The sequence below is a fragment of the Leucopleurus acutus genome (genome assembly GCF_964270905.1).
Source record: "Leucopleurus acutus genome assembly, chromosome: 20".
Taxonomy (NCBI): Eukaryota; Metazoa; Chordata; class Mammalia; order Artiodactyla; family Delphinidae; genus Leucopleurus; species Leucopleurus acutus.
Window position 1 is genome coordinate 20,901,096 of NC_139162.1, and position 19,934 is coordinate 20,921,029.

The window sequence follows — 19,934 nt, forward strand, 5'->3', positions numbered from 1 at the left end:
CCGGAGAGAAGTTATTAGTGATGACATGGTACTCAGCCATGGGGTGTGGGAAATGTCAGGCAGGGCTGCAGACCTCAGGATGAAGATCCTTTCTTCCCATGGCTAAAGCCCATCACCCTTCCACACCCGGCAAAGACACCTTCCCGGCAAAGCCTGTTTTGAGTTCCTTTCTTCAGCTCAAGCTAGATTAACTGCCCCAGCTCTGTACACCGATGGCATCCACAGGGCTCTCCACCTCCTGTGACAATTCTCGATGAAAGCATGAGTTGTCTGCCTCCACCAACTGGAAATTAACTTGAAATCAAGAATCGTGATCCTTGGGCTTCTCCTGGTACCTGTCACATAGCAGGTGTGGTTCACCGATGGCTGGGAAGGAGGCAAGGAGACGGGAAGGAAGGAAGGGGCCTCTGACAAAGCCCCCCAGTTTCGCTCCTAAGAGCAGGTCTCTTTTGCTCTGCTCTGTGACACACAACTACACTACCAGCCTGCTCCCACCTGTCTCTGTGCCCCACAATTGCCTCTCCATAACTCCCTAAGAGGAAGGCTGCCTGACTCCTTCAGAGGGAGAGTAGATCAGGAACCCTTCCTTCTAAGAGTCTTCTCCTGGGTTCCTTCCCATGTTTCTTGGTTAAAATTAGATTTGGCTGCATGCAAGAGGGAACATCAACAGTGGCTTAACCCAAGAAAGAGCCTTATTTCTCTCCCGAGTGAAAGACGTATGGAGACTGGAGAGTCCAAAATATCATGGTGGCTCCTTCCTTTGGGTCCACAGAGACCGAGGATCCTATATCTCTGCCTATCACATCTTCAAGGTCACTTGGTACTGACGCTGCAGCCGGCAAGGACAAGTTTCAGGCTGGGAGGAGGAGGAAAGGCGAGACAGCCAGTTGGAGGCGTTGCCCAGCTGAGTTGGCTCCTTAAATGCAGATCATTCTACATCACATCTTCATATACCTTTTTGGCCAGAATGTAAGCACATGGCAGTGCCTGACTAAAAGAGAGGTTGGAAAACAAACAGCCACCTTTTTATCCAAGAAGGAAATTATTCCCCCACTGCCAGAAATTGGGGTTTTAATATCAAGCAGTTTAGAGACACTGTACCTTCAGATGGGCAACTGGCAGCCACAGCATCCAGGATAAAAATGAACGAAAAACAATGCAAGTGAAGGGAGCTGTACTTCCCTCCTCTATAAAGATTCAAGCCCCTAAATGCCATTTCTCCTGACAGGCACAATTTAGATGTCTACTCAGGGAGAGAGAAAAAGATGGGGGAAGATGATGCTTCCTTCTCAGTCTCATGGAAACAGCCCAAAGAAATCAAGCAGCGGGAAAGAAGCAAGTATGTATTAACTTCCTCCCTGCCGCAGACACCAGCACACATTTTATCTTATTTAATTCTCACAACAGCCGCAGATTACCTCCATTCTGCATATAGAGAATGGAGTTCAGAGACATTAAGTGACTTGCTCACGGTTGCAGAGGTAGTAAGGGATGAAGCTGAAATTCAAAGTAAATCCCCGTGCAGCTAGCTCCTGCACCTTGTTTAACAGTAACTCTTGACACAAAAGTAAAAGGAGGAGGAAGAAGCATGACAACATCTCCGATTCAGAGAACAAAATGCCCTTGAATTCCGGTTTCACATCGGTATAGAATATTAAATGTTCATACTTCCTTTCATGTACGAGCATTTGTCTGATAGACAACATTTTCTGCATACATGAATTTTGAAAATATTTTACATCTCAACCAAGAGCCTCTCTCTATATTAGTGGTGGAGAGGAGAGAAGAGAGCTGAATGTAAAACTTCTGAAAAAAAAGTCTGAACATGAATGGCCTGCTGGCCATTGACTTCACGAGGATCTGTCCTCTGCTGAAGCAAAGCTAATGCTTATTGCTGTGAGAGTTGGGCGATACTGGGCTTCTAGGATACACAGGCAATTAGGAGAGACAGCACTGGAGCTGCAAAAGGGTAGCTGTCAGTGCAATCCCTTAGGGGTCAAAGGGAACTTAGAGGTCACTGTGGCCAGCCTCCCACACTTGCCAGAATGCTTCCTAATATCATTCATGAGTAATCACCAGCCCCTGAAAGAAGTCATTAAGACGGGAGGCTCGCTGTTTTCCAAGGTCAGGCATTTCAATGACGAACAACCCCTTTAAAATAAAGCCTATGAATGGATACAAAAACAAGATCCATATAAATGCTGTCTACAAGAGACCTATTACGGACCTAGGGACACATACAGACTGAAAGTGAGGGGATGGAAAAAGTTATTCCATGCAAATGGAAATCAGAAGAAAGCTGGAGTAGCAATACTCATATCAGATAAAATAGACTTTAAAATAAACACTGTTACAAGAGATAAGGAGGGACATTACATAATGATAAAATGATCAATCCAAGAAGAAGATATAACAATTATAAATGTTTATGCACCCAACTTATGAGCACCTCAATACATAGGGAAAATGCTAACAACCATGAAAGGAGAAATTGACAGCAACACAATAATAGTAGGGGACTTTAACACCCCACTTACACCAATGGTCAGATCATCCAAACAGAAAATAAATAAGGAAACACAAACTTTAAATGACATAATAGAGCAGATAGATTTAATTGATATTTATGCAACACTCCACCCAGAAGTGGCAGAATACACTTTGTTCTCAAGTGCACACAGAACATTCTCCAGGATAGATCACATCTTGGGTCACAAAACAAGCCTCGGAAAATTTAAGAAAATTGAAATCATATCAACCACCTTTTCTGACCACAACATTATAAGACTGGAAATCAGTAACAAGAAAAAAAAAACTGTAAAAACCACAAATACATAGAGGCTAAACAGTGTGCTACTAAATAACCAAGAGATCACTGAAAGAATCAAAGAAGAAATAAAAAAATACGTAGAAACAAATGACAACAAAAGCACGACGACCCAAAACCTATGGGCCGCAGCAAAAGCAGTTCTGAAAGGGAAGTTTATAGCAATTCAATCTCACCTTAATAAACAAGAAAAATCTCAAACAATCTAACACTACACTTAAAGCATCTAGAGAAAGAAGAACAAAGAAAACCCAAAGTCAGTAGAAGAAAAGAAATCATAAAGATCAGAGCAGAAATACATGAAATAGAAATGAAGAAAACAATAGCAAAGATCAATAAAACTAAAAGCTGGTTCTTTGAGACGATAAACAAAATTGATAAACCCTTAGCCAGACTCATCAAAAAAAAAAGGGAGAGGATGTAAATCAATAAACTTAGAAATGAAAAAGGAGAAATCACAACTGACACTGCAGAAATACAAAGGATTATAAGAGACTGCTACAAACAACCATATGCCAATAAAATGGACAACCACAAAGAAATGGACAAATTCTGGGAAAGGTACAATTTTCCAATACTGAACCAGGAAGAATTAGAAAATATAAACACACCTATTACAAGTAATGAAATTGAAACTGTAATTAAAATCTTCCAACAAACAAAAGTCCAGGACAAGATGGCTTCACAGGCAAATTCTATCAAATATTTAGAGAAGAGCTAACACCTATCCTTTTCAAACTCTTCCAAAAAATTGCAGAGGAAGGAACACTCCCAAACTCATTCTATGAGGCCATCATCACCCTGATACCAAAACCAGACAAAGATGTCACAGAAAAAGAAAACTACAGGCCAATAACACTGATGAACATAGACACAAAAATCCTCAACAAAATACTAGCAAACAGAATCCAACAACACATTAAAAGGATCATACACCATGACCAAGTGGGATTTATCCCAGGGATGCAAGGATTCTTCAATATATGCAAAACAATCAATGTGATACACCACATTAACAAATTAAGGAGTAAAAACCATATGATCATCTCAATAGATGCAGAAACAGCTTTGGACAAAACTCAACACCCATTTATGATAAAAACTGTCCAGAAAATGGCCACAGAGGGAAACTACCTTAACATAATAAAGGCCATATATGACAAACCCACAGCAAGCGTCATACTCAATGGTGAAAAAAGTGAAAGCATCTCCGCTAAGATAAGGAACAAGACAAGGATGTCCACTCTTGCCACTATTATTCAACATAGTTTTGGAAGTCCTAGCCATGGCAATCAGCAAAGAAAATGAAATAAAAGGAATACAAATTGGAAAAGAAGAAGTAAAACTGTCACTGTTTGCTGATGACTTGATACTATGCATAGAAAATCCTAAAGATGCCACCAGAAAACTACTAGAACTAATCAATGAATATGGTAAGGTTGCAGGATACAAATTGATGCACAGATATCTCTGGCATTCCTATACACCAACAACAAAAAATCAGAAAGAGAAATTAAGGAGACACTCCCATTTACCACTGAAACAAAAAGAATAAAATACCTAGGGATAAACCTACCTAATGAGACAAAAGACCTGTATGCAGAAAACTATAAGACACTGATGAAAGTAATTAAAGATGATACAAAGAGAGGGAGAAATATACCATGTTCTTGGATGGGAAGAATTAATATTGTAAAAATTACTATACTACCCAAAGCAATCTACAGATTCAATGCAATCCCTATCAAACTACCAATGGCATTCTTCACAGAATTAGAAAAAAAATTTACAATTCATAATACCCTGGATAGCCAAAGCAATCTTTTTTTTTTAAGCATCTTTATTGGAGTCTAATTGCTTTACAATGGTGTGATAGTTTCTGCTGTATAACAAAGTGAATCAACTATATGTATACATACATCCCCATATCCCCTCCCTATCCCACTCCTCTAGGTGGTCACAAAGCACCGAGCTGATCTCCCTGTGCTATGTAGTAGCTTCCCACTAGCTATCTATTTCACATTTGGTAGTGTATATATGTCAATGCTATTCCTTCACTTCGTCCCAGCTTACCCTTCCACCTCCCCATGTCCTCAGTCCATTCTCTACGTCTGCGTCTTTATTCCTGTCCTGCCCTTAGGTTCATCAGAAACTTTTTTTTGTTTTTAGATTCCATGTATATGTGTTAGCATACGGTATTTGTTTTTCTCTTTCTGAATTACTTCACTCTGTATGACAGACATCCACCTAACTACAAATAACTCAGTTTCATTTCTTTTTATGGCTGTGTAATATTCCATTGTATGTATGTACGACATCTTCTTTATCCATTCATCTGTCGATGGACACTTATGTTGCTTCCATGTCCTGGCTATTATAAATAGTGCTGCAATGAACATTGTGGTACATGTCTCTTTTTGAATTATGGTTTTCTTGGGGTATATTCCCAGTAGTGGGATTGCTGGGTCATGTGGTAGTTCTATTTTTAGTTTTTTAAGGAATCTCCATACTCTTTTCTATACTGGCTCCAATGTAAATCAATTTGAATTCCCACCAACAGTGCAAGAGGGTTCCCTTTTCTCCACACCCTCTCCAGCATTTACTGTTTGTAGATTTTCTGATGATGGCCATTCTGACTGGTGTGAGGTGATACCTCATTGTAGTTTTTTTTGTTGTTTTTTTTTTGCGGTGCATTGGCCTCTCACTATTGTGGCCTCTCCCATTGCGGAGCACAGGCTCCTGACGTGCAGGCTCAGCAGCCATGGCTCACGGGCCCAGCTGCTGCACGGCATGTGGGATCCTCCCAGACCAGGGCATGAACCCACATCCCCTGCATCAGCAGGTGGACCCTCAACCACTGCGCCACTAGGGAAGCCCCCTCATCGTAGTTTTGATATTCATTTCTCTAATGATTAGTGATGTTGAGCATCCTTTCATGTGTTTGCTGGCAATCTGTATATCTTCTTTGGAGAAATGTCTATTTAGGTCTTCTGCCCATTTTTGGATTGGGTTGTTTGTTTTTTTTGATATTGAGCTGCATGAGCTGCTTGTATATTTTGGAGATTAATCCTTTGTCAGTTACTTCATTCGCAAATATTTTCTCCCATTCTGAGGGTTGTCTTTTCATCTTGTTTGTGGTTCCCTTTGCTGTGCAAAGGCTTTTAAGTTTCATTAGGTCCCATTTGTTTATTTATGTTCTTATTTCCATTTCTCTAGGAGGTGGGTCAAAAAGGATCTTGCTGTGATTTATGTCATAGAGTGTTCTGCCTATGTTTTCCTCTAAGAGTTTTATAGTGTCTGGTCTTACATTTAGGTCTTTAATCCATTTGGAGTTTATTTTTGTGTATGGTGTTAGGTAGTGTTCTAATTTCACTCTTTTACATGTAGCTGTCCAGTTTTCCCAGAACCACTTGTTGAAGAGGCTGTCTTTTCTCCATTGCATATTCTTGCCTCCTTTGTCAAAGATAAGGTGACCATATGTGCGTGGGTTTATCTCTGGGCTGTTTATCCTGTTCCACTGATCTATATTTCTATTTTTGTGCCAGTACCATACTGTGGTAGCTTGACAGGGATTGCACTGAATTTGTTGATTGCTTTGGGTAGTATAGTCATTTTCACAGTGTTGATTCTTCCAATCCAAGAACATGGTATATCTCTCCATCTCTTTGTATTGTCTATAATTACTTTCATCAGTGTCTTATAGTTTTCTGCACAGGTCTTTTGTCTCCTTAGGTAGGTTTATTCCTAGGTATTTTACTCTTTTTGTTTCAATGGCGTGTTTCCTTAATTTCTCTTTCAGATTTTTCGTCGTTAGTGCATAGGAGTGCAAGAGATTTCTGTGAATTAACTTTGTATCCTGCTACTTTTCCAAATTCATTGATTAGCTCTAGTAGTTTTCTGGTAGCACCTTTTGGATTCTCTATGTATAGTGTCATGTCATCTGCAAACAGTGACAGTTTTACTTCTTCTTTTCCCATTTGGATTCCTTTTATTTCTTTTTCTTCTCTGATTGCTATGGCTAAAAATTCCAAAACTATGTTAAATAATAGCGATGAGAGTGGACAACCTTGTCTTTTTCATGATCTAAGAGGGAATGGTTTCAGTTTTTCACCATTGAGAACGATGTTGGCTGTGGGTTTGTCATGTATGACCTTTATTATGTTGAGGTAGGTTCCCTCTATGCCTACTTACTGGAGAGTTTTTATCATAAATGGGTGATGAATTTTGTTGAAAGCTGATTCTGCATCAATTGAATTTATCAAATCGTTTTTATCTGTCAATTTGTTAATACGGTATATCACGTTGATTGGTTTGTGTATATTGAAGAATCCTTGCATTCCTGGGATAAACCCCACTTGATCTTGGTGTATGATCCTTTTAATGTGTTGTTGGATTCTGTTTGCTAGTATTTTGTTGAGGATTTTTGCATCTATATTCATCATTGACATTGGCCTGTAGTTTTCTTTTTTTTGACATCTTTGTCTGGTTTTGGTATTAGGGTGATGGTGGCCTCGTAGAATGAATTTGGGAGTGTTCCTTCCTCTGTTATATTTTGGAAGATTTTGAGAAGGGTATTTGTTAGCTCTTCTCTAAATGTTTGATAAAATTCAGTTGTGAAGCCATCTGGTCCTGGGCTTTTGTTTCTTGGAAGATTTTTAATCAGTTTCAATTTCAGTGCTTGTGATTGGTATGTTCATATTTTCTATTTCTTCCTGGTTCAGTCTTGGAAGGTATGCTTTTCTAAGAATTTGTCCATTCCTTGTGGTTGTCCATTTTGTCATATAGTTGCTTGTAGTAATCTCTCATGATCCTCTGTATCTCTGCAGTGTCAGTTGTTACATCTCTTTTTCATTTCTAATTCTGTTGATTTGAGTCTTCTCCCTTTTTTTCTTAGTCTGGCAAATGGTTTATCTAATTGTTTATCTTCTCAAAGAACCAGCTTTTAGTTTTATTGATCTTTGCTATTGTGCCCTTCATTTCTTTCTGATCTGATCGTTATGATTTCTTTCCTTCTGCTAACTTTGGGGTTTTTTTGTTCTTCTTTCTCTAGTTGCTTTAGATGTAGGGTTAGATTGTTTATTTGAGATTTTTCTTGTTTATTGAGGTAGGATTTTATTGCTATAAACTTCCCTCTTAGAACTGCTTTCGCTGCATCCCATAGGTTTTGGGTCATTGTGTTTTCATTGTCATTTGTTTCTAGGTATTTTTTGAGTTCCTCTTTGATTTCTTCAGTAATCTCTTGGTTATTTAGTAGGACATTGTTTAGCCTCCATGTGTTTGTATTTTTTACAGTGTTTTTCCTGTAACTGATATCTAGTCTCATAGTATTGTGGTCAGAAAAGATACTTGATATGATTTCAATTTTCATAAATTTACCAAGGCTTGATTTGTGACCCAAGATATAATCTATCCTGGAGAATGTTCCATGAGCACTTGAGAAAAAAGTGTATTCTGTTGTTTTTGGATGGTATGTCCTATAAATATCAATTAAGTCTATCTTGTCTAATATATCATTTAAGGCTGTGTTTCCTTATTTATTTTCACTTAGGATGATCTGTCCATTGGTGAAAGTGGCATGTTAAAGTCCCTTACTATTACTGTGTTACTGCTGATTTCCCTTTTTATGGCTGTTAGCATTTGCCTTATGTATTGAGGTGTTCCTATATTGTGTGCATAAATATTTACAATTGTTATATCTTCTTCTTGGATCGATCCCTTGATCATTCTGTAGTGTCCTTTGTCTCTTGTAATAGTCTATATTTTAAAGTCTATTTTGTCTGATAAGAGAATTGCTACTCCAGCTTTCTTTTGATTTCCATTTGCATGGAATATCTTTTTCCATCCCCTCACTTTCAGTCTGTATGTGTCCCTAGATCTGAAGTGGATCTCTTGTAGACAGCATATATACAGGTCTTGTTTTTGTGTCTATTCAGCCAGTCTATATCTTCTGATTGGAGCACTTAATCCATTTCCATTTAAGGTAATTATTGATATGCATGTTCCTATCACCATTTTCTTAATTGTTTTGGGTTTGTTTTTGTAGGTCTTTCCTTCTCTTGTGTTTCCTGCCTAGAGAAGTTCCTTTAGCATTTGTTATAAAGCTGGTTTGCTGGTGCTGAATTCTCATAACTTTTGCTTGTCTGTAAAGGTTTTAATTTCTCCATCAAATGTGAATGAGAGCCTTGCTGGGTAGAGTAGTCTTGGTTGTAGGTTTTTCCCTTTCAACACTTTAAATATGTCTTGCCACTACCTTCTGGCTTGCAGAGTTTCTGCTGAAAGACCAGATGTAAACCTTATGGGGATTCCCTTGTATGTTATTTGTTGCTTTTCCCTTGCTGCTTTTAATATTTTTTCTTTGTATTTAATTTTTGACAGTTTGATTAATATGTGTCCTGGCGTGTTTCTCTTTGGGTTTATCTTGTGTGGGACTCTCTGCGCTTCCTGGACTTGATTGACTATTTCCTTTCCCATGTTAGGGAAGTTTTCAACTATCATCTCTTCAAATATTTTCTGAGACCCTTTCTTTTTCTCTTCTTCTTCTGGGACCCCTATAATTTGAATGTTGGTGCATTTAATGTTGTCCCAGAGGTCTCTGAGATTGTCCCTCAATTCTTTTCATTCTTTTTTCTTTATTCTGCTCTGTGGTAGTTATTTCCACTATTTCATCTTCCAGGTAACTTATCCATTCTCCTGCCTCAGTTATTCTGCTATTGATTCCTTCTAGAGAATTTTTAATTTCATTTATTATGTTGTTCATCATTGTTTGTTTGCTGTTTAGTTCTTCTATGTCCTTGTTAAATGTTTCTTGTATTTTCTCCAATCTATTTCCAAGATTTTGGATCATTACTCTACTATCATTACTCTGAATTCTTTTTGAGGTAGACTGCCTATTTCCTCTTCATTTGTTTGGTCTGCTGGGTTTTTACCTTGCTCCTTCATCTGTTGCATATTTCTCTGTCTTCTCATTTTGTTTAACTTACTGTGTTTGGGGTCTCTTTTTCGCAGGCTGCACGTTCATAGTTCTCATTGTTTTTGGTGTCTGCCCCCAGTGGGTAAGGTTGGTTCTCTGGCTTGTGTAGGCTTCCTGGTGGAGGGGACTGGTTCCTGCGTTCTGGTGGGTGGGGCTGGATCTTGTCTGTCTGGTGGGCACGGCCACGTCCGGTGCTGTGTTTTGGGGTGTCTGTGACCTTAGTATGATTTTAAGCAACGTCTCTGCTAACGGGTGGGGTTGTGTTCCTGTCTTGCTAGTTGATTGGCATGGGGCATTCAGCACTGGAGTTTGCTGGCCGTTGGATGGAGCTGGGTCTTAGCGTTGAGATGCAGATCTCTGGGAGAGCTCTGGACGATTGATATTGCATGGGGCCAGGGGGTTCCCTAGTGGTCCAATGTCCTGAACTTGGCTCTCCCACCTCAGAGGCTCCAGCCTGATAGCCTGCCTGAGCATCAAGACCCTTTCAGCCACAGAGCAGGTAGGAGACAGCTAAATATGCAAGTATTTCAATGGCTTCTTAAGCGATGGGGAAGATGTGATGCATGAAGGACACCAACTCAAGTCTCACAGCTTAGTTCTGTGATCTTGGACCAGGCAGTTAGCTTCTTTGTGCCTCAGATTTCATTTCGTGCAGCACCTCCTCACCCCAGAGGCCCAGTCATGTGTAAGGGAAGGGCTGTCGCTCACAGGCTGTGCGGGGATGAAGCCTGGGAAGCTGGCATAGGACCGCCACAGCAATTTGAGAAAGAAAAATGGAGTTGGAGGAATCAGGCTCCCTGACTTCAAACTATACCACTAAAGCTACAGTAATCAAGACAGTATGGTACTGGCACAAAAACAGAAATATAGATCAATGGTACAGAACAGAATGCCCAGAGATAAACCCACACACATATGGTCACCTAATTTACAACAAAGGAGGCAAGAACATACAATGAAGAAAGACAGCCTCTTAAATAAGTGGTGCTGGAAAAATTGGACAGGTACATGAAAAAGAATGAAATTAGAATACTACCTACTACCATACACAAAAATAAAGTCCAAATGGATTAAAGAGCTAAATGTAAGACCAGACACTATAAAACTCTTAGAGGAAAACATAGGAAAAACACTCTTTGACATAAACCACAGCAAGATCTTTGTTGACCCACCTCCTAGAGTAATGGAAATAAAAATAAAAATAAACAAATGGGACTTAATTAAACTTAAAAGCTTTTGCATAGCAAATGAAACCATAAACAAGACAGAAAGACAACCCTCAGAGTGGGAGAAAATATTTGCAAATGAAAGAACAGACAACAGATTAATCTCCAAAATATACAAACAGCTCATGCAGCTCAATATCAAAAAAATAAACAATTAAAAAATGGGTGGAAGACCTAAATAGACATTTCCCCAAGAAAGACATACAGATGGTCAAGAGGCACATGAAAAGATGCTCAACATCACTAATTATTAGAGAAATGTAAATCAAACCTACAATGAGGTATCACGTCATGCCGGTCAGAATGGCCATCATCAAAAAATCTAGAAACAATAAACGCTGGAAAGGGTGTGGTGAAACGCGAACCTTCATGCACTGTTGGTGGGAATGTAAATTAATACAACCACTATGGAAAACAGTAAGGAGGTTCCTTAAAAAACTAAAAAGAGAACTACCATATGACCCAACAATCCCACTACTGGGCATATACCCTGAGAAAACCATAATTCAAACAGAGACATGCACCACAATGTTCACTGCAGCACTATTTACAATAGCCAGGACATGGAAACAACCTAAATGTCCATCGACAGATGAATGGATAAAGAAGATGTGGCACATATATAGAATGGAATATTAGCTGGTTGGTGGGAAGCAGCTGCATAGCACAGGGAGATCATGTTGATGCTTTGCGATGACCTAGAGGGGTGGGATAGGGAGAATGGGAGGGAGGCTCAAGAGGGAGGGGTTATGGGGACATATGTATGCATATGGCTGATTCACTGTGGTGTACAACAGAAACTAACACAGTATTGTGAAGCAGTTATACTCCAATAAAGATCTATTAAAAAAAATAAACTTTGCAAAAGAAATAAATAAAGACAACGATATGGGGAAGAAAAATAAATAAAATAAAATAAAGCCCAAATCCACACTCCTGAGGATAACAGCAAAGAAGTATTGAGGGTCTCCCACATACCGTGCTTTCATATAAATTATCTTCAATAGTCCTAACATTGTGCCTATAAGCCTGTGAGGGAGGTAGAGATTATCTTTTTAATTTGTAACTGAGCTGAGAGTCTGGGAGTGCAGGACTCTACAGAAACCACACAGCTGAGATGATCAGCCAGGCCACCTGGCTTCGAAGTGGATGTTCTTTCCTCGCATGGTCACTGCATCCTTGCTCTTGATCCTTGTTCTTAACCTTTGATCCATACTTCACTGGCTCTGGCCGGCTGGATGTTAACGGTACCATCATCTCTTCCACATGGTACCCAATTTGCAGACCATTCATGATTTATTCGACCTTTGCAGAATACCAGTCAACTTTTTCAATGGTTTTCCTGACCATGGCTCCCCAAACTGAGCAGACTCTGCTGGTTGTGGTCGGAATGGGATGAGTTTGCACTCTTTGCATTTGAAGACCCACATGTCCTTTCTGCTGAGCCTGTTCTCCAGTTGATTTCAACCACAAATGCTCTGGAGAAGCTGGGTCACTCCAGTTAACCCATCACAACTGTGGACTCAACTGACAAATCCAAGTTAAATGCCCAAACCCTGTTTGCCTAGAACTCAGTCTCATGGAATTGATGCTCAACACTCAGGCCTTTACCTGCACTCCCACCACTGTGAACCATCCTTCAAAACTGTCGCCACCTTGTCTTTAAGACATTTCCTTTCTAGGAGGCAACAGGACATACAAAGAGGGCACCAGTGTTGAGGTCCAGTTATTTATGCTGCATAACAAACCATCATCCACACTTAGTAGCTTGAAACAACAATAATCATTTATTTTGTTCCTGAATATGCCATTTGGGCAGGCCACAGGAGAAACCAGTGCCTCCAGTGGGGCACATTTCAACAAGGGATTGGAGAATCCACTTTCAGGACAGCTCGCTCACATGGCTGGCAAGGTGGTGCTGTTAGCTGAGAGCCCTGCTGGGACTGCAGGTCAGGGCCAGGGGTGCTGGTTTCTTGCAACCTGTGTCTCTCCACAAGCTTCGTTGGCTTAGTCACAGCATGGTAGCTGGTTTCCAAGAGACAGTGTCCCAAAGGAACCAGACAGAAGCTGCAGGGTCTTTCCTAACCAAGCCTGGGAAGTTGTGTAGCATCACTTCCACCATACTCCATGGACTGACAGGTCACTAAGCTTGACCCAGATTCAAGCGGATAGGCCCCCATCTATCAATACGAAGTGTGTCAAAAAACTTGTGGCCTACAGACCAACCTAGGAAGGTGGTCAGCTCTAATATGTACTTTTGTATGATATGGAGCAAGTTACTTTACTACCCTAAACCTTCCTTTCCCCTTTCTTTGGTGAAAAAGAGTAGAATCTGTGAAGAGGTACAACCATACCCTTCTCAGACATGCGAGTTGGCTTGTTCCTCTCCACTCTGTTTCATGTTATTATTCAATTCATGTTATCTGAATAAATCAGTTCATCTGAAAGGATGAGTTCATCCTCTCCAGTGTCTCCCAAATTTTTAATAAAACTTTCAGGCAAGTCAGAGCGCTGGAGCACACCATTGGAGGCCTCTCTAGACTGGCCAAGCCACACTCTTCCGAGGCGGGTTACTCAGCCCATGGAACTAGGCAAGTCCTAGCCAGCCTCTGGGAGTTTGTGTAGTCTTCTTAATTATCCTCTTCCAGATGTGCCATACCCCAGGAAGTAGTGATGAATGACGGGACAGGCAAACGAACAATGGAACCAACATAGACAAGCACATCCAACACTAGTTTCATGCTGATGCATTCAAATCAATTCAAGATGCAGGTTAATAATTCATTTTCTGATTAGTCAAATTAGGTGAGCTTAGCTAGGAAGATTTGTTTTCGAGAAAAAGTTTTGAAAATCCTGAAAAAAATTATTTGAAAATCCTGAACAAAGGGTACTTTTTTTTTTCTTTTGCAGTACGCGGGCCTCTCACCGTTGTGGCCTCTCCCGTTGCGGAGCACAGGCTCCGGACGCGCAGGCTCAGCAGCCATGGCTCACGGGCCCAGCCGCTCCACGGCATGTGGGATCTTCCCGGACCGGGGCACGAACCCGCGTCCCCTGCATCGGCAGGCGGACTCTCAACCACTGCGCCACCAGGGCAGCCCCAAAGGGTATGTTTTTTAAACAAAAAATTATATTGGAATTTTCTGGGGCAGCACAATTTGGTCCCAAGTTAACTTCGTAACACCTAGCCTTACCCCAGTGGAAGTGATTACTATGGAGAACTCTCTCGTAAAATATCTGCAAAAAATCCACTTTCCTTTGTCTGTTGATATCTTGACATCATATCATTTGATTCTTGGAGGACTTAAAGTGGTTAGAAATCTTCAAGGAATTATTTCATATATTTGACTAAAACTGTTAATTATTGCATTCTGTTGTGAAGGCATGAACCAGGGAAAAGATAAAAGCATCTTTCACATTTAATGTCCCAATTAATTAATTTTTACTTATAAAATTAGAGCCTTTGCCAAGGCTTCTGGAAGCATTCTAAAAGATTGATGTCGTAAAGATAAGAATTTAACTGGGTCAAGCCCAACCATCAGATTATTCTTAATTAGGAATGAATCTCTCTATAATTTCTATAAAATTGGCTGAGTAACAGATGACACACCAAATTACTAATGTAATTCAAGGGGTATATGAGTTGAAAATGGGCTGCTCCTTTTTGCCAATTTCATCAACGGCGCTCTCCACCCTGATTCATTCTGCAGGTTGCTGTTTATTTTCCAAGTTCAGAAAAATGTCATTTTTAAGTATACATCGTGCCCAGGACGTGTAGCCCTGCCCCTCCCCCCATGCCTACTCCCAGTATTGAATGTAAAATCTTGGCCTGGATAGGAAAACATGTGCTTGTGTCAGAAGCAGCATCATTTTAAAAAGGTCACATTTGAAATTGTTCAGTAAGTCAGCTTGGAAAATGTGAGCTGTGTGCTATGGTGTTTAAGAATCAGAAAGTTTGGTCCCTCCAGGCAATTCCAGATATTGACAAGGAAGGTAACTTTCATCAGAAAAAAGGGAGAGAGGATGTTTGAGAGATTTGAAATATGTCATAGCATCATGGATGAATCTCGTAAATGTAATGTTGAGAATACATACCATTTTATTCCATTTATATGAAGTCCAATAACAGGTAAAAATTAGGCTCTGAAAATAAAGGTAAAAATAGTAGTTACAGGGACTTTCCTGGTGGTGCAGTGGTTAAGAATCCGCCTGCCAATGCAGGGGACAGTGGGCTGGGAAGATCCTAAATGCCGAAACGCAACTAAGCATGTGCACCACAACTACTGAGCCTGCGCTCTAGAGCCCGCATGCCACAACTACTGAAGCCCGTGTGCCTAGAGCCCGTGCTCCACAACAACAGAAGCTACTGCAATGAGACGCCCACGCACCGGAACGAAGAGTGGCCCCCATTCACCGTAACTAGAGAAAGCCCGCGGGCAGCAATGAAGAGCCAACCCGGCCAAAAATAAAAATAAATAAATAAATTTATTTTAAAAAATCAGTGGTTACCTATGAGGTGGATATTACTGGAAAAAGGCATAAAGAAACTTTCTGGATTGATGGAAATGTTCTATGTCTTAATCTGGGTGGTGGTTAAACATATGCACACACATAATTTTACATATATATGTAAAATTTAGGTTTGTGCATTTTGCTTCATATGAACTACACATCAATACAATCACACACAGATACAAAGACTCAGTATGATAATAACAGTATCTATGTCATACAATCCTAAATATGGTGGCTCGAATTTCCAATCTTAGAATAAGTATCGTCTCTACTAGGTCATGTTTGTCAAAGTGTGTTCCCTAGATTTCTGCATCAGAACCAGCTGGAGTTTTTGTTAAAAATACAGATTCCTGGACTTACACTAGTCCAGCTTACATACACACAATCAGTGGAAATGGGGTTTGAGAAATCTGTCTTTCAGTAAACTTCCCATACAATCCTCATTTCTCCTAAAAGAAAAAACTTGCCAAAATGTATTTTGGAGAAGTGATCTATGAACCAGTAACTCTGCATTTCTTGCTAGCACAGATGGGCTTATCCAAATTATCACTGGATTCCGAAGAGCCTCCCTTCAGGATCAGTGCATAAACGCGGGATAAGGAGTTATGAGCCCTTTTACTGAGCACTTGCCATGCGTCTTTATTTACATTATCTCTTTTAATTTTCACAACTATGATGTGAGACTTAGATTAACATCATCCCATATTCAAGAGGTGCTAACTGAGGTTATACTGGATAAGTCAGTGACCCTCAGGGTCACTACACCCAGAAAGGAGTCACCAAGATGGGATGGCTCCTTAGCTCAGACTTTTAGCCACTATACTTCCCCAAATACATGAAGCTCACAGTGTTCTAATCCTTCAGCTGGGAAGGTCCAGGGCAAGACAGGTCTCAGACTAAAGAGGACTCGTTCTGAGCCTTAGAGGACGGGTGGGATTCTAATGGTTAATAACGGGCTAAGACATACACTCAAATGAGAAGGGAAAGCTGACACCCCTTGATCAATTCTGTAGGAGACAAGTTTCAAGAATGATTGGATGAGTCCTGGATTTTCAAAGGAAAGAATGAATTACAAACATGGATCCGGAGGCTGGGGCAGAATGGGGAGGGTCTTGAATGTCAAGGTACCAGGTTGGCCTTTCCCTCTAGGTTATAAGAAAATAATGAAGGTTACTGAGCAGGGGTCTTACAAGATGACCCCAGACACCAGCGAGGTCACTCTGAGGGCAGCACCAGGAATGAACTGATGAACCATTGCCCATGAACACTCACGCTCCCCTCTTCTTTCCTGTAGAATCTCTTCCTCTTTTTCTTAATCTCTCTCTTTTCTTTTCAGTTTTTGGGCCAGACCTTCATTCAGCAATATGATTAGTTTAATCTTTGCAGAGTAAAAGTTTTTACTGCTTGACTAAATCCTACTTTACAGAAAGCACATTCAGCCATTCAACTATGCATTGAATTGATGTATGCATATTGCATATAATTTGTTTCCATACCTTTCTCTTTATATAAAGCTTACTTTTTGTTATGTACTTTTAAGGCTATCTATAATTATGTTTAGATCTTTAGGTAGGTGAGGTTAGCCCATTTTATGATATATAAATGAGTTTAGTCATTCATACATTCATTTCACTTTAAAATGGCAAATATCTGAAAGGGGCGATGGAAAACCGACATTGATTTGGAGTTAGCTAGGGCACATTTAATTTTGCCAAAGCTCAGGTCAAATTTAGAATCTCTTACACTGCTGAATTGTAATGTTGCACCTCAAGAGTGTGACAGGCCACACAGAGCTCAGGTAAAAGAGAGAGCACTTCTTGGAAAGAATTATCTCCCATGCTAAAGGAGTGACCTATGCAAAATCTGTAATTGTAAAATTTGACCTTATGAATCACACAGCATCATGGCCACTGGGAACACGCGCTCTTGCTTATGCCTGCCTCTGTCCGAATATCTTTTTTTCTTTTAATCTTTCTCAGTCAAATAAATTTCAGCTCTGTCTGTACCATGTTTCTGTTAAATGCAGATGAAATTTTTGTTCAGTTGTAAACTGAGTACAGCATGTGGACCTCAGCATGCACAGATTTCTACTCTGCTCTGTTTTCACAAGAACTCTTTATTTCTGGAAATCACCTTCATAAACAATGTGGGAAAATTACACAACTAAGCCTGACTTAGCTGGTTATTTCTCATGACCACGTTTCTCCAGGCTGAGGTTAGGATAACTACAGCTCTTGCCCCATCAGTCCAGTCTACTGAGCCCATTACTAGTCACAAGATTTGCAGTAGGAATAATAAATAATTATCTCTTGCATACGGGGCTGGATTCCTTACACACATTTTCTTCTGTAGTCACCCAGAACTTTTGGATTATTTCTGTTTTAAAATGGAAGAAAATGAGGCTGAGATACTTGAGTGACACCTGAGTGCGGAATAGGAAAAGAGAATCGTGCACCCGTGGAAATTAAGAACGGTGAGACAAAAATGAGTGAAAACTGAAAAAGCAGCTACAAGATCCAGACAAATGCAAACACAGGAGCCAAGATGACAGAGTGGAATAAAACTGAAAAATATTGGAGTTTATTATAGAAATCTGAATATGGAAAATAGTCATAACTTCGGTAATAACCGTAACCATTACCTCTAGGACTTCCCTGCCAGGTGTCAAGCAAGGAACTATGTTTGGGGTGTGACAAGGCAAAAAGGCAATTTACTCACTGCCCTTGTGGAGTTTACAGCCTCCGGGGAAACAGTACTAAAAAAATGGCTGTCAGTCAATTTTAAACACTTGACTGTGCCTTGAAGACAGCCCAAAAGGAAACAAGAGCCAGTGGCAACAAGCCTGCTTGCAAAAACTCTGAGTGGGCAGCCCCCCTCCTTCTCCCCATGTTTCGCCTCCACCGGTCATGGGTTGTCCAGAACTCACATTAGCTCCCACGCTCATAAGAAAACTTACCCCGGAGTATCTATTAAGCATCTCTTCTAAATGCACAATGGCTACAACGTTTGATCTTTGCTCCTTTGAAACTAACTTTTGCCAAATCTCTAGCTTCAGCTTGAGGACACTCAGTACCCCAGCTGGTGAGCAGCTGAGCTAGAATTCAAATTCCTTTCTTCAGAACCCTTATCTGTCCTGTGCCTCCCCCAGGACATTGAGTAGGAAGCGCATTTACATCTCCTGTCTATCTCAGTTCTAGATACTTTAAGAAAGGCAGCTTTTTCCCATCCAAGTAGTCACCTCTCCAGTTTTGTACACAGCTGTATTTATTTTAATAGGCAGATAAATAAATAAATAAATGAATGAATAAATAAGCAAAACTGCAAAAATCACATTCATGGAAACATTTTTGCATCTTAGAAAAATAAGTGGTTTGGTGAACTTGGCCCCAAGGGCTGGAAATAAGTAGTTGCTCAACTACAATTAAGCAGCCCTGGAAGAGAAGTTTGGCTTTTGACTCAGGAATGCGATTTAGCTTTGGGAGTTTCCCAAAGTGCTTTATACCAACGTTGCAGCATTAGTCATTTCAGTAAGATCTCCGTGTAATGCCTAGAAGTTTTGCTTTGATACTTGAAATTGAAGACCCAGACGCTCTAAGTGGAAATAAGTATTTCTGCTTTCAGAGGTGGTCCTTAAACTCTGATCAGTTATTGCATTTTATCAACACGGACTTCAGAGCAAAAGGGATAACGTGTGCAGAGGGATAGGTAGGCAGCAGGTCTGTTAAGACAGATTCTGCCTACAGTTCTTCGGGCCGGGAGAAGTATCTCAAGTGTCGTAAAGATCATGATGAACTCTGACTTCAGAATGACTTGGGTTCAAATCTCTGCCTGAACCTTACTAGCTGTGTGATATCAGACAAGCAACTTGACATCTTCAAGTCTCACCTGACATAAAATGCCGATAACAGTACAGATGCCATGACATCGCCTGTGTTGAGTAATTAGAACAGAGGAGCACACGTTAGGGAAATGATTACATACCCAGACTTCTTCATTATTAGTTCTGATATCAGTACTACCTGCTCTCAGCCCCCAAGCTAGGACAGTGGTTGGCGGAGAGCAGGAAGGAATACATTGGACAGGTAAGATCTTTTTCTGAAGAAGATCCTTTTCGGACGCTACTGACATTCTCCCAGTAAGTACCTTAGATGAGTATGCCAGAAACAGGTCAAAATGAGCACCTCCGTGGGGAGTCAAGGACATCACCCCACTCCCAGTGCTATCACTGGGTACATAATTTAGGGTAAGTCACCTGGACCATCTGGGTGTCAGTTTCATGAAACAGAAATGGTGGCAGTGGGGGGAGCAGGATGTAGCCAAAAGAAACCTCAAAGTTTTCTCGGGTTTCACTTTCAGTAATTAATAGAACAGGACCCGAGGCTGTTTATGCCTTCCGGAG